The sequence below is a fragment of the Muscardinus avellanarius genome (assembly GCF_963383645.1).
Source record: "Muscardinus avellanarius genome assembly, chromosome: 15".
NCBI lineage: Eukaryota > Metazoa > Chordata > Mammalia > Rodentia > Gliridae > Muscardinus > Muscardinus avellanarius.
Window position 1 is genome coordinate 69024440 of NC_137801.1, and position 14457 is coordinate 69038896.

Here is a 14457-nt window from a genome sequence, read left to right on the forward strand (position 1 = left end):
CCCCCGGCACTCTTGGCCTTGCTCCTAATATCTCAGATTCAATGAAATAATTTATTTTTTGCATTTCTGTATTTCAAAAAAATTCCTGAATAATCATAGATTACCTTTATAATAGAAAGCTTTTTACTTTAATGAGATGATGCACTCATCTCGGTGAGAAGCTTTCAAGGGTCTATGTAACCAGATCCCTCACTTACCCATTGTTATGGGCTGGCCTGGGGCCGGACCTAGACCTATTTTTATACTTTTTTATTTGGAAACAGGGTCTCTTAAGCCAGCGCGGCTGGCTTCGAACCTGCGCAATCCTCCTGTCTCCACCTCCCTAGCGCGGGGATTACAAGTGTGCGCCACCATGCCTGGCCTTAGCTCCCTTTTTTATGGAACAGGGTCTCACTGAGTTACCAAGGCAGGCCTGAAACCCATGATTTTTCTGCCTCAGTCTTCCAAGCCCTGGGATTACAGGTGTGTGCTACCATGCCTGGCTACTAAAAGCCTTCTGAAGCAGAGCCCACAACTTCTCTTTATGATCCACAGTCCTTAGTTCATGGAGTCAAATATTTATTGAATAAATAAATACACTGAGACATACCAGAAGGTAAGTATGGATAGACAGGAAGTTTAGCATCAGGCAGAGACAGATGGACTTGGTCCAATAACAACAGGAAGCCAGTCTCATTCCTAAGTGGTAGAGTGGTATAGTGGAACTATTTTAGGAAAATAAAACCAGTGGCACGCGCAGGATACAGTGGAGGCAGGAGCAATTTGGCAAAGACAGGATCACAGCAAGGAAGCTACTACAATAAAGAACACGGGCGGAGAGGGTCATGAGAAAAAAGGGGCCAAATCAGAGACGGTACCCAAAGAACCCTGAGAAAGCCCTGTGATGATCAGATATGAGAAAAGACACAGCAGACCTGCGTGGGCTCCAAAGGCAAACCTATACAGCCTTGGTTCTCCTACCTGTGTGGTCCTGGGCAAGATACTTAACTTCTGAGCCTAGTACCCCATTTGCAAAAAGGAGAAAAGCTGGGCATGGTGATGTATGCATATAATTCCAGTACTTGGGAGGCCCAGACAGGAGGATTACAGGTTCATAGCCAGCCTCAGCTACTCAGTGAGGTCCTCTGCAACTCAGTGAGACCCTGCTTCAAAAGAATAAAATAGGGCTGGGGGTGTAGCTCTGAGGTATAATGCCCCTGGGTTCTATCCCCAGTACCACAAAAAAAAGGAGGAAATACTACTACCTCACAGGGCTGTAGTAACGAATATGTTATACTTAGTTACAGCATTTAGCACAATAATTGGCACAAAATACGTGCTCAATAAATTGTAGATGCCATGTTCATCATTATTGCCACTGTACATTAATGATGACTTGCACACATAGAAATTCAAACGTTGAAAGAAGAGATGAATAAATGCATAAATTGGTAAATGAATATATAAACTGGGGAAATTTCAAACATGAGTAATAATTGAAGAATGGTGAACAAAACTAACAAAATTAGGGAAGTGAGAAGGGAAACTGAGCATGTTAAGTGAGAGAAAATAAGTCTTGCTCTTAGGGCCTTCTCTGGGACAAATTTACCTGTGCACACTAACTCATGGACTTCACTGCCTCCTCCAAATATGAACCTGTGAGGCTGCCGGTAGTTAAAGACCAGGGACAGCGGAGGCGGGGTTAGGGAGTGACTGTAAAGGGCCACATGAGGGCCTGGTTGTGATAGTGTGGTATAACTCTGCAAGATGTCAGCCGTCAGGGGAAATAAGGATATATACCATCTCTCTGGATTATTTCTTATAACTACATGTAAATGTATTATCTCAAAATAAAGTATTTCATTTGAGCTTGGTCATTCATGCTTATAATCCCAGTACTTTGGGAGGCTGATATAGGAGGATTACAGGTTCGCAGCCAGCTTCAAAAACTTAGGCCCTCTGCAACTTAATGAGACCCTGCTTCAAAAATAAAAAATAAATAGAGCTGGAAGTATAACTCAGAGATAGAATGTCCCTGGGTTCAATCTCCAGTACCACACACACACAAGGTATTTGAAACAAAAGGAACCCATTATATATAGCCAAAACAGACTCCGTGACCTCTGTTCTATAGGTGGCAAAACTGAGTTTGTGAAGTCAAACAACTTGCCCAAGTCTCACAGTCAAAGCGCATTAGGGAGGCACATACGAGCAGCTGGATAGGTAGGTGTTCCTTCCATAGCATTACTGGGCTTCAACCCATGTCCCCTAGGACTCTCCCAAGATACATGTTCCCACAGCCAGGGAGAAGACAGATACTCCCATGATTTCTAATTCATTTTCCTCCTCAATGATAATAAATATTGCTAAAATATTTAAGAAAATGGAAAAAGAGGAGTGAAAAATCTCTACCTGAGCAGAGCGTGGTGGCACACGCTTGTAATCCCCGCACTTAGGAGGCTGAGACAGGAGGATCGCACAGGTTCGAAGCCAACCTCAGCTACTTAGTGAGGCTCTCAGCAACTTAGTGAGACCCTGTTTCCAAATAAAATATAAAATAGGTCTGGGAGTATAGCCTGGAGGTAGAAAGCCTCTGGGTTCCACCCCCAGTACCACAAAAAAAAAAAAAAAAAAAAAATCTCTACCTGAGCTGCTTGTGGTGATACACACTTGTAATCCCAGTACCTGAGAGGCTGAGACAGGAGGATGGCAGCCTCAGCTACTTAGTGAGGCCCTCTGCAACCTAGTGAGATCCTGTTTCAAAATAAAGAATAAAAAATAGGGCTGGAAGTGTAGCTTGGAAGTAGCAAGCCCCTACGTTCAATCCCCAGTACAAGAAAGAGAGAAAGAGATAAAGAGTAAAAGAGAGAAAGAAAGACAAGGAAAAGAAAAGAAAAAAACTATAAGTTACTAACAGTCTTGGAAAATTTTTCTGAAAATCACAGGGAAATAAGTCGATTTATTGTCAGAAGAGGAACAAGTATGAAGGAAAAGCCTCTTTTCCATTTCTACCTGGCTTGAACCGTGTGTGTGTGTGTGTGTGTGTGTGTGTGTGTGTGTGTGTGTGTTTTACCAGGGATTGAACCCAGAAGCATTCTACCTCAAAGCTATATCCCCAGCCCTATTTTTTATTCTTTATTTTGAGACAAGTCTCACTAAGTAGCTGAGGCTGACCATGAACTGTGATCCTCCTGTCTCAGCCTCCCAAGTGCTAGGGTTACAAGCTTGGGCCACCAGCCAGCTGGCCTGCACCCTTTCTGCCTTGCCTTTACTAGCACTCAGCATCCCTTGATATCGTTTCCTCACCTCATCTACCTTGATTCTGGGCTAACTCAACTGTCTGTTCCCTCATCCCACTCACTCCTAGAGGAGCTGGTCTGAAACCCAGGCAACCTGACAGCAGGGGAAAACTCGAAAACTTCTGAAAGCATACTGAGGAAGAGGTAAGTGTGGAGTAAGCCCTTCAGGAGTCAGGAAGGGAAAAGGTCTGCTTCCCAGAGGAGGATGAAGGGTGGGCGGCTGAAACTGGATTCCAGATACCACTGAGCCTTTTGCTCCTAGGCTGTCTCCTGTATCTGCCCTTACAGATCTCCTAAAGATAGGGGGTAGACTCTAAATGGACTTCCTTCACCTCTCCAGTTCCTCATGATCCCCAGAAATGTCCGTAGCCCACTCTCGATCTGCATGTAACTCTACCAACTCCCAAAGTATCCCTTTCCCCAAAAAATACACAGTGACTTCCAAGCTTACCTCCAAGGGTCAGGAAGAAAGCTACACATTATACCTCAGTAATTTATAAAGGAAGTTCCACAAGAATACAAGAGGCACTCAGCCCTGTAGTCAAAAACAGCAACCTTCCTAGTGGTAGCAGGAGTCCCACTTTGAAGTTTCTGCTGGTCTCCTCCCCCATAAATCAACCAGCAAGTTCCTGGCACTAGGACCCTGAAGACAGGGACTCTGAGCCTGCGCTCTAAAGGGAGAGATGCACCATTTCACAACTTCAGCAAAAGCCAAAGCAGCCAACAAAGCCACGGCAGCCTTGGCTGTGCAGGGCTCTGCTGTTTGGGCAGCACCGGCCACTCCCCAGAAGCAGATCATTCTGTCCTTTCCCTTTTTAAACACACGTCATCATTTGATCATAATGGGAATCAATCTCCTCAAATCGCCATGCAAAGGCGTATCCATGGCAACCTCAAAAGGAAGGACACAGAAATGATGCTTCAGTAGCTGTAGCAGGAAAAGGTAAGTCCGTTTCTCTTCCATTCATGCCATTCCACCATTCTCCCCTTTCACTTGTCAGGTGCATACCTATCTGCAAATTCCTGTCTATCACACCAACTACGAAAACACAGAAGGTGAGTTAGTAATCATTATGTTGTGATATGCGGTTAGAGGTCTGCCTAGTCCCATAAGTGAGTGGCAAAAAAATTCTCTTTCTCTGGGTGATGCAGATAGGGACAAGTTCTCTCTTTTTATTTGCTGTCTCAGGTGACACAGTCTCAGCCTGCAATACCTAACAAATCACTATCAGTTACTTGTATTTTTAGACAGAATGCTGGAAAATCACTCAAGAATTTTCGAGGTCTCCTGCATACTTGCAAAACCTGACAGCAGCAGTGACCCAACTGCCTGCCCATGCACGCACCACCACCCTCACACCACCACGCTCACGCCGGCATGCTAAGAGCCCTCTTTAGCAGCCTCAAGGGCCAGAAACTGGGTGTTGGGATTCAATTTCTGCCTTCTTTGATACCTCAAAAGGAGGAATCCCATTCCTGCACAGATAGATTTATTTGGCAAACATATTTTCTATATTACTGAGCCTAAATAATCTTTCATGCCTCAACTTCCCTTTGTAATGCAGGGATAGTAAAAATACCTTTTTAACAGTATTGCAAAAATCTTATGAGAATGCTTGAAAATCACTTGCCTGGTAATATGACAGCCATTATTATTTGAGGAAGACAGGGGAAGGTAGAATTTCAGTTCTGAGAACCCTCCACACTGCTGGAGCTTATCTGGACTCTGCTCTCTCCTCTGAACAGCTGTCTGAAGCTTCTATCACTTTAAAGTCCCTATTCCCAATGGAACTCACACCAGCACCCCCACCCCTCAACAAATAACCATGCTAAAAGAGAAAACTGAGCCTATTAGGTAGGAATTCCTTTGCAAATGTAGATTTATCTACATCCAACACTGTCTCTTCCTTCTTAAATTCCTTTCTTTCATCATTCTTCTTCAAGGAAATAATGTCCCCCGTCCTTTCAGGCCAACCCCTTTACCCTCCTCTGAGGGCCTAATTTAGCCATCATCTTTTCTTTAGTGCCTTTAATTGTACCATCTCTGCTGGTTCTTACACGTCATCAAAAAACCATGATCAGAACTCTTCTATTCTAGGAAAAGAAAACTGTCTCTAGTCCCTGCTACCTCCTCCACAAGCTGCCACCATCTCTGCTCTTCCCCCTCCCCGCCAGACTCTTCAGAGTGAGTACACACTCCCTCTCCTCAGTTCCCATCCACAGCTCAATCCGCTGCAATCGTTTGGACCACTTCACTAAAGCTGCTCACACTGAAAGCGAAGACTGGTGAACCCAACCTAACTATCCAACCCCAAGGAGCATTTCTCAAGCTCCTGCCACTAGGCCTCCCTGCGGCAACTGAAACTGCTGATCTCGTCCCTGGAACTGCCTCCTTTCCTAGCTTCCGGGCAATATTCTGTCTTACTTTGTGCACCAATCCCTTTCATCTCCTCCATCATCTCCAGCCTTCTGTATGCTTCGCTATGGGAGCGCATTCATTCCTGCAGCTATCGACCCTAGGCACATCTCTACCTATGAGCTGAGGGCCACAGACCCCTCAAGTTCAACATGATCCAAAACGCACTTGGTAATTTCTGCCCCCTCACACACAAAAAGGCTCTTCTCCTATCGTCTCTCTTTGCTACTGGCAACACCACTGACCCAAAATAGAAAACTGTGTCATCCTCAGCAACGCCCTCTCTTGTGCTCAACAACCAATGGGTTATTACTCAGGTCAGTCCTATCTCTGCAGTCTCCCTCAGATTTGACCCCTCTGCTTCCTTCCCCATTGGTCTAATCCTCAGTTCAGCCCTATAACATATTTCCAGATTCTTACTTTTTTTTTTTTTTTAGTGTGTGTGTGGGGGGGTGGTACCAGGTATCGAACCCAGGGGCATTCTACCTCCAAGCTACATCCCCACCCCTATTTTTTATTCTTTATTTTGAAACTAGGTCTAAGTTGCAGAGGGTCTTACTAAGTAGCTGAGGCTGGCAGCGAACCTATGATCCTCCTGTCTCAGCCTCCTAAGTACTGGGATTACAAGCGTGCGCCACCACACCTGGCTCCCTTTAGTCTATTTCTAGAGCTGGTTTCCCAAAATACAATCATGTCACTACCTAAAAACCTCCAGTGGTTTCCCTGGCACAAAACTGAATCTTCTTAGCATAGCACTACAGGACATTAAAAACTTAGATTCAGCTGAGTATAGCAGTGCATTCTGTATCCCAATACTGGGGACGTTGAGACAGGAAGATCACAAGTTCATGGCCAGCAACTTAGTGAGACCCTGTATCAAAAACTTTTTTAAAAACAGTGCTAGTGCCGGGCGTGGTGGCGCATGCTTGTAATCCCTGCGCTTGGGAGTCTGAGACAGGAGGATCGCACAGGTTCAAAGCCAGCCTCAGCTACTGAGTGAGGCTCTCAACAACTTAGTGAGACCCTGTCTCCAAATAAAAGTATAAAATAGGTCTGGGAGTATAGCCCAGAGGTAGAAAAACCCCTGGGTTCCACCCCCAGTACCACCAAAATTAAATTAATTAATTAATTAATTAATTAAAACAAAACAATACTAGGAGTGTATCTCAGAGACAGAATGCCCCTGGTTTCAATCTCCAGTACCACCAAAACAAAACAAAACTGGATTTACTATGAATCTAGATGTATCAATCACCTTTCCTTTGATCCCAAAGTTGTCTTATGTTCCAGCCACCTGGATCTACTGACCTTTTCCCTTAAGCCTCTGCAAATGTTGCAAGTATTACCAGGACCATCCTCCCTCCTCAACTTTCAAGATTCAGCTAAATAATCGGCTCTTTCCCTAAGATTCTCCTAACCTCTCCATGTTAATGAGTTAGGCATTCCCTCTTCTGTCCTTACAAAACATCATGGACATTAACTCAATTACAATACCACATTTTATTTTATTTTATTTTGCAGGTCTGGGGATAAAACCCAGGGGCATTCGACCTCCGAGCTACATCCCCTGCCCTGTTTTTTATTCTTTATTTTGAAACAGGGTCTCACTAAGTTGCAGAGGGCCTCACTAAGTAGCTGAGGCTGTCTGCGAACTGCAATCCTCCGGTCTCAGCCTCCCGAATGCTGGGATTACAAGCGTGCACCACCACGCCTGGCCCACATTTTATTTAAAATACTATCTCCTTTATCCTATCGTGAATTCCTCCAGGACAAAAACTCATACTTATATTGGTATCGAAGCACTGAACACAGTGCTTCTCACAAGCTTGTACCAGGTTCTAGGTATATAAACTGGCTGATGGCTTCCCCAGAGAGTAATTCCACCCTTAAAGACCACCAGAGGGGTGGGGTTGGGGGTAGATTGTAGTGTATGCCTGTAATTTCAGAATTTGGGAAGCTGAGATAGGAGGATCACAGAGTTAGAGGACAGCCTCAGCAACATACCAATACTTTCAGCAACCTTGCAAGACTACTTCCAAACAAAAAAATGAAAAGGGCTGGGGATGTAGCTCAGAGGCAGAATGTTCCTGGGTTCAATCCCTCGTTACACACACACACACACACACACACACACACACACACACACACACACACCAGTAGATGCAACTCTTTCCTTTTCAAATAGGAGTCCTAATAAGCCCGGCCTGGTATTTGAGAGGCTGAGACAGGAGGATTGCGGTTCATGGATACCCTCAGTTACTTAGTGAGGTCCTTTGCAACTCAATGAGACCCTGTTTCAAAATAAAGTTAAAAACAGGGCTGGGAGCCAGGCATAGTGGCACATGCTTGTAATTCCAGCATTCAGGAGGCTGAGACCTGAGGATTGTGGTTCGCGGACAGCCTCAGCTACTTAGTGAGACCCTGTTTCAAAATAAAGAATAAAAAATAGGGCAGGGGCTATAGCTTGGAGGTCGAATGCCCCTGGGTTCCATTCCCAGACCTGCCAAAAAAAAATAAAAATAAAAATAAAAATAGGGCTAGGGCTAGGGCCATGCATGGTGGTCCATGCTTATAATCCCAGCATTTGGGAGGCCAAGACGGGAGGAACACGGATCGTGGACTGCCTCAGCTACTTAGCGAGGCTCTTCACAACTCAGTGAGACCCTGTTTCAAAAATGAAAAGACTAAAATATAGGGCTAGGGGTGTAGTTTGGAGGTACAATGCCCCGGGGTTCCATCCATAGTACCGAAAAAAAAAAAAAAAAAAAAAGGAGTCTAATGAACTACAAGTGCAAGGACAGTTCCAGACTCTATGGAAGTTGGTCAAGACACTAAATCTCAATCTCATATGCTTCAAGGTTAAAAAGAACCAGAGAGAGGATTCTATGTGAAGTGCAAATCTTCTGGGATATAAGGCTTTGAAGGCAGCAAGGACCCATGCTCTGCTTCCGTGAAGCACCTGAGAGATAGAAAAGGTCAGACGGCATACCTCATCACCCAGCAGCCAAGCTGCACTGGTACCAGCCTTATCTTCAAAAGAAAAATATTACTAAGCCAAAGTCAATCTCCAAGATGGCAAGGACCCTAAGAAAGATTTAAATAAGACAGTCTCTCATCTCTTATCTCTTCACGGGACACTGAGGACCCAGTTTCCATTTCCTTTTAAATGGGTCAGATACCCTAAGTCTTCCCAGAACTACCTAATAACTACAGGCAGGCCAAGCAAATTGGGACTCATCTATTATAATCTCTTCCAATTTGTAACTACAGGAGGCCACTGGCAATGATAAGCTGGTAGAGCAAAACCTAGAGTGGCCGTGGCTGATAGTGTTATGATTCTCCCAACTATTTAGACCCTCCCCCAACAACTTTTTTGTACCCTCATATCCAGGCAGGCCTAACTTATCAATTCTTCTTTAATATTACCTTCTGCAACCTTCCTTTCTCCTCCATTACCACTGTAATCACTTTGGTCTGCTGCAAAAGTAGCTTTGAAAATTAAGACAAATCATTTACCCTTTTTGGTGCCTCACCTAAAGCTCTGTCAACTTCACATGATTAGTAAATCGAATGAGAACATGCCCAGGAAAATTTCTGTAATCTGTTGTGTTATACATAAAAACGAAGCATTGTTATCAACAACCTAAGTCCTCTACTGCTTCCTATGTGAAGCCTGCCGCTCTGCCTCGCTTCCAAGCACCTTATATACCACAGTAAAACATCCTCTAACATACTGCTTTCTCCATATATTCATCTGCACATCTTTCACTCACACTCCACTTCTTGCTTCAATCAAGTAATCCTGGGTGTGACATCTGCATTACCACCTCTCTCTGCACCAGGCAGCTGTGTTGCTTTCTCTAGTTTGTAAGCCACACCCATCCTTCAAAGTCCAATTAAAGCCCTATTACATGCAGAACAAGGACAAATCTAAGAAAGAATTATGATGGAAGAATTAAGGACAGTTCAGTTTGAAGGGAAAAAAGTAGGAATCACTATCATTTTTTTTTTGTGTGTGTGTGTGTGGTACTGGGGTTCCTGGAAGCCCTTCTACCTCCGGGCTATACTCCCAGACCTATTTTTATATTTTTTATTTGGAAACAGGGTCTCCTAAGCCAGCGCGCGCGGTTGGCTTCGAACCTGCACGATCCTCCTGTCTCTGCCTCCCAAGCGCGGGGATTACAAGCGTGCGCCACCACGCCCGGCAGGAATCTCTCTCATTTAATAGCTTTAAGGGTCAACTTTACAGAGAAATTGTTTTTCTGTTTGATTCGAAGAGATAACCTAGAACCAACAAGATGGAAGTTGCTGAGATGTATGCCGGCACTCTGAAGGGTTATCTTCATTGTGCTGGCCTAAAAATAAAATTGGATGCTTTATTTCTAATTAATTTCCCATTACTAGAAATGTTCAAGCCAAATTGCAAGATTTGCCAAACTGACAAAAATACTTTACATGAAATTCACTGTAACAGGGGTAACCAGACTAGGCTCACAGTATTTTGGATCTAAAGGAGGCCTTAGAGATCTCTTAGTTCAAACTCCGATTTTAAAGCTTACACAGTGTGTTCTGGAGGGCAGAGAGCAGAACATGGTCTCTTTCAATCCAGTGATCTACACACTTGCTACTTAAGACTGTGGTCCATGGGCAAGCAACATTAGTATCAGCTAGGAACCTCTTAAAACTGCAGAACCAATCAAATCTGTATTTCAACAAGACCCCATTAAAGTTCAAAAAGCATTAACTTTCACTGCTCCATCCGAACAGTGAGTTTCTACACCTGGACCTGAATTTCCCAAACTGTACCAGATGTTAAACAGAGGCACACCCAAGACACACAGTATTTACCAGTAAACTTTGGGAAACTCTATACACACCCCCACTTGGAGATTCATAATAAAAGTCATTAGCCTACTGAAGGCTCTGACATGAGCACAAAATGCCTTTAAAAAAATAAAATCAGCATTAAGCCTTTTAACATCACACAGCCCAAGCTGGCAGTGCACTAGGCAAAGAATGTCACGTAGCTCTTTGACTCTTGGTACTTTAAGTATACCAGAGGAGCAAATGGTCAATAAGAGCTTGCTGCTCTCCTCCCTGCAATAAACAGGGGGGGGGGGGGGTTTCTAAATCTCTGCCTCTTTAAAAACAGTCGTTTCTCGTCTGTGTGATTTAGCTGTGGTTCTGCCTGAAGTCAAGAGGGATGTGCAAGATGACTTCTCAAGAATCTTCCTGCCAGCCAAGGCGGACCCCCGAGAGGGAGTGAGTGTACACACACACACACACACACACACACAACCACACCACCACCACCACCCCCCATAAGCAGACCCCTAGGCATGAGTCGTCTGTTTGCTTGTTTTCTCGTTTGACACAAATTTCTTAACTATGGATCCACAGAAGACCTGTGGCTCGGTTCGAGTTCGGGGATGCCCCAGACGCTCGCGGGGAGGAAAGAGGGGACCCCTGCCGTGGTAGAGGAACTCTGGGAGCCGCCGCCCGGAGCCCGGCGAGCACCGGCGGGTCGGACACCCCGGCTCCGCGGGCGCCAGCCCCGCCGCGGCCCCCCCGCCGGCCCCGCCCCGCCCCGCCCCGCACGGCCAGCGCCGCGCCCCGCCGGGACCCTCCGGAGCACATGGGGCGGCGGGGTGACAGCTGGCCCGCAGGCTGCGCCCCCGTACCTGTCCTGCCCGGGGCTCGGCGCCCGGCTCGGCACCCACCGCGACCGACGCCCAGGACCTGCGGCCCCGCCCTCCAGGGCTGTCCGACGCGCCGCCAGGCCCCTCCGCACCCCTCCAGAACCCCTCGCCCCTGCAGCCCAGGGGCGCCCTGGGTCCAGGGAACACGCTAGGCGTCCCGCAGTCCCGCCCTGGCTGAGAAGTGCGCGCTGACTGCGGCCGACAAGACCTCGATTAGGCACGAAGCTGGACACCTTGCGCGGCCTGTGCGCGTGCGCACTGCGCCTGGGAACCAATTAGGACCTAGTGGACGGGCGCGGCGCGGCGCGGCGAGCGTCCTCTGCCGGCGGAACGGGGGACTGCGCAAAGGATCTGGAGGCCTCGGCAAGCTTGGGAGCACTAGGCTGTTGGTTTAAACAATGGCGGTGAGCTGTAGCTCGTTGGTTAGGTTGGGGGAAAGTTGTTTTGTTTTGTTTTGCTACTAATTAGTGTTATGAATCATGTGGGAATACAAGCATTCTCACTATGCCTTTATGATGGAAATGTAAAATAACAAAGTTTACATAATGGTATTTTTTTTTTTTTTGCAGTATTGGGGATGTAACCCAGGGACATTCTACCTCAGAGCTACACCTCCAGCCCTAATTTTTATTTTTTATTTTGAAACAGCGTCTCATTAAGTTGTGGAGGGCCTCACTGAGTAGCTGAGGTTGACCAGAACCTGTAATCCTCCTGTCTCAGTCTCCCAAGTACTGAGATTTCAAGCATGCATCACCATCCACAGATTAGATGTTAAAATTAACCTTCTTGACTGAATGCGCCCACTTCTAATAATGTAACCTAAATAAATAATTGAACAAATGTACAAAGATATTTGTACAAGGATTTTGGGAGAGCCAGGATTTGGATTTGATAGACGGATTCATTTCTAACTGCAATTCACTATGAGATCTTGAGCTGTTTAAATACCTCCCCATGCCTGTTTTCTCATTTGTAAATGAGGATAATAATGTTCCTCATTTGAGGATGTGATCATGGTTTCTCTCTCATCAGGTTGTTAGAATTAAGTGAATCCATGTAGAGTGTGATATATATTAGGGTGGATGTTTGTCCCAGATTGCAAACAATCTGAATCCATAATATAATTTATGGCAAGGTGGAAATAGAGATAAATGATAAAAATGATGAGTTGCACACCCCCTCTACTGGTCTCCTATTTTCTCCATTTTACCTTCTATTTATTTACTTATTTATTTTTGTAATACCAGGGATTGAATCCAGGGGCATTCTACCTCTGAGCTGTACCCCCTAGCCTTATTTTTTTTATTTTGAAACTGTGGCCTCACTAAGTTACTGAGGACCTAAGATACTGTGACTGACCTCAACCCTGAGATCTTCCTGTCTCAGCCTAATTTATTTCTAGTTATCTAGATTTCTAATTATTCTGAGATTTATTTCTAATGATTTTGAATGCAAAACAATTCCCCTGCACTCTATGATGTTTTCAGTCAATCTTCCCTCTTTCCCTTCCTCCTTCATTCAGACTTGTCAACTAGGTCTCCCAGCCTCTCCCAGCTTCTTCCCCATTTTTCCTTACAACTGTTTCCTTCCCCTAACTCTGCAGGAGAAAGTAGGCCTGAACTTCTGGGCAGGTCAGTTCTAATTACAGCTTGGTTATGGTGCTTTGGCAGCTATCATAATCAGTGAGGCCAGAGAAGTTTCCTTGAGAACTTGAGAACTGGTCCACTAGTTTTAGTCATGTGGGTTGGGATTCTTCCCCTTAAGAATCTTGGCCCAGGCCACCAGGGTTCCTATTACCTTCCACACTACAGAGCTGCCGCCCTACGAGAGAAACAAGGATTCCTACTGCCAAGCTCCATGCTGACAGCCATCAAAACCATCCCCAGCCTTCTGCAAGGCATAGAGCTAACAACCATTTCTTAGGGCCCTGAACTCTTTTGATGTAGGATAGAAGAAATAAGTAGGTAGAAAGGAGACAGGAAGGAAAAGTAAAAGATAACTTTACTATAAGAGCCTGGCGCTGAAGTGCTTCAGCCTCTAGTCCACAAACCAGCTCTCTTTCCCAGCCCTGATTCTCCCAAATTCCTGAGAAACGTGTAGATCCTAGAGCTAACTAAAGGAACAGTAATTCACCTGTGCATTGATAACCAAGTCAGTTATGATATTTTGAGAAACCTATAATTTAGGACACTTCAGCTTATCTGTCAATCAGCTGAAGACCCCAATCAGCCTGAGGACCCCAAGGTTGAACAGACTACCAGACCATCATCAGGAAGTGCCTCGGAGACTACTAGACCGAGACCCTCCTCACATACCTCCTCTAGCTTGCCTCTCATGAATGTCCCCTATAAGAAGAGGGAGCCCTGAACACCCCAAAATGGCTTCCTCATATTGAGGTGGCCCACATTCTCTCTTGAATGTGTATTTTCTCCATTTTTCCCAAATAAACCTCTATCCATGTCTCTGACTGGCACATACTGACATTCTTTTCCGTCACTTTAGCCAAGGACCCTGCAGAGCCTGAGCTCCTGAGCTGAGGTACCACGCTGACGCTTTGACAGCAGGAATTCAGGCTTTTCTGTTTCTAGTGTCTGATTCCTCTCTCTAAAATATTTTGAGGCAATGACTAACTTTTGGTCTGGCTAGAACTAAGAGACAGGGAAGGAAAGATGGGCTTTCTCATATCTCCTTGTATTTCAGGATGACTTGTTTTGCCAGCAGCCTCCAAATCCTGATTTCTAACAGCTGAGTTCCCCGACCATGTGACAAAAGTGTGTTGGGTCACCCCTCAGAGTGGCTGGGTTTCAAGAGGCAGAAGGTAGCCATGAGCTAGTAAGTAATCAGAATGCTGGGGTGGCCGAGGACCCTACACGGGGTAAGGATGAAGAGCCCTTGGCATCCCCTTTAAGGTTCTCCCTACCGAGCCAGACCCTACTTGCAGCTCTTCTGCTCCCGGCAGGGGAGAGAGTGTCCACAATGCCTCTGCCCTAAAGGAGGGTCTTCCAAGGTCTATCCAGGCCTTAAACAGGGCTATCCAAGCCTGCTTCCCCTGCTGGTCAGTGAA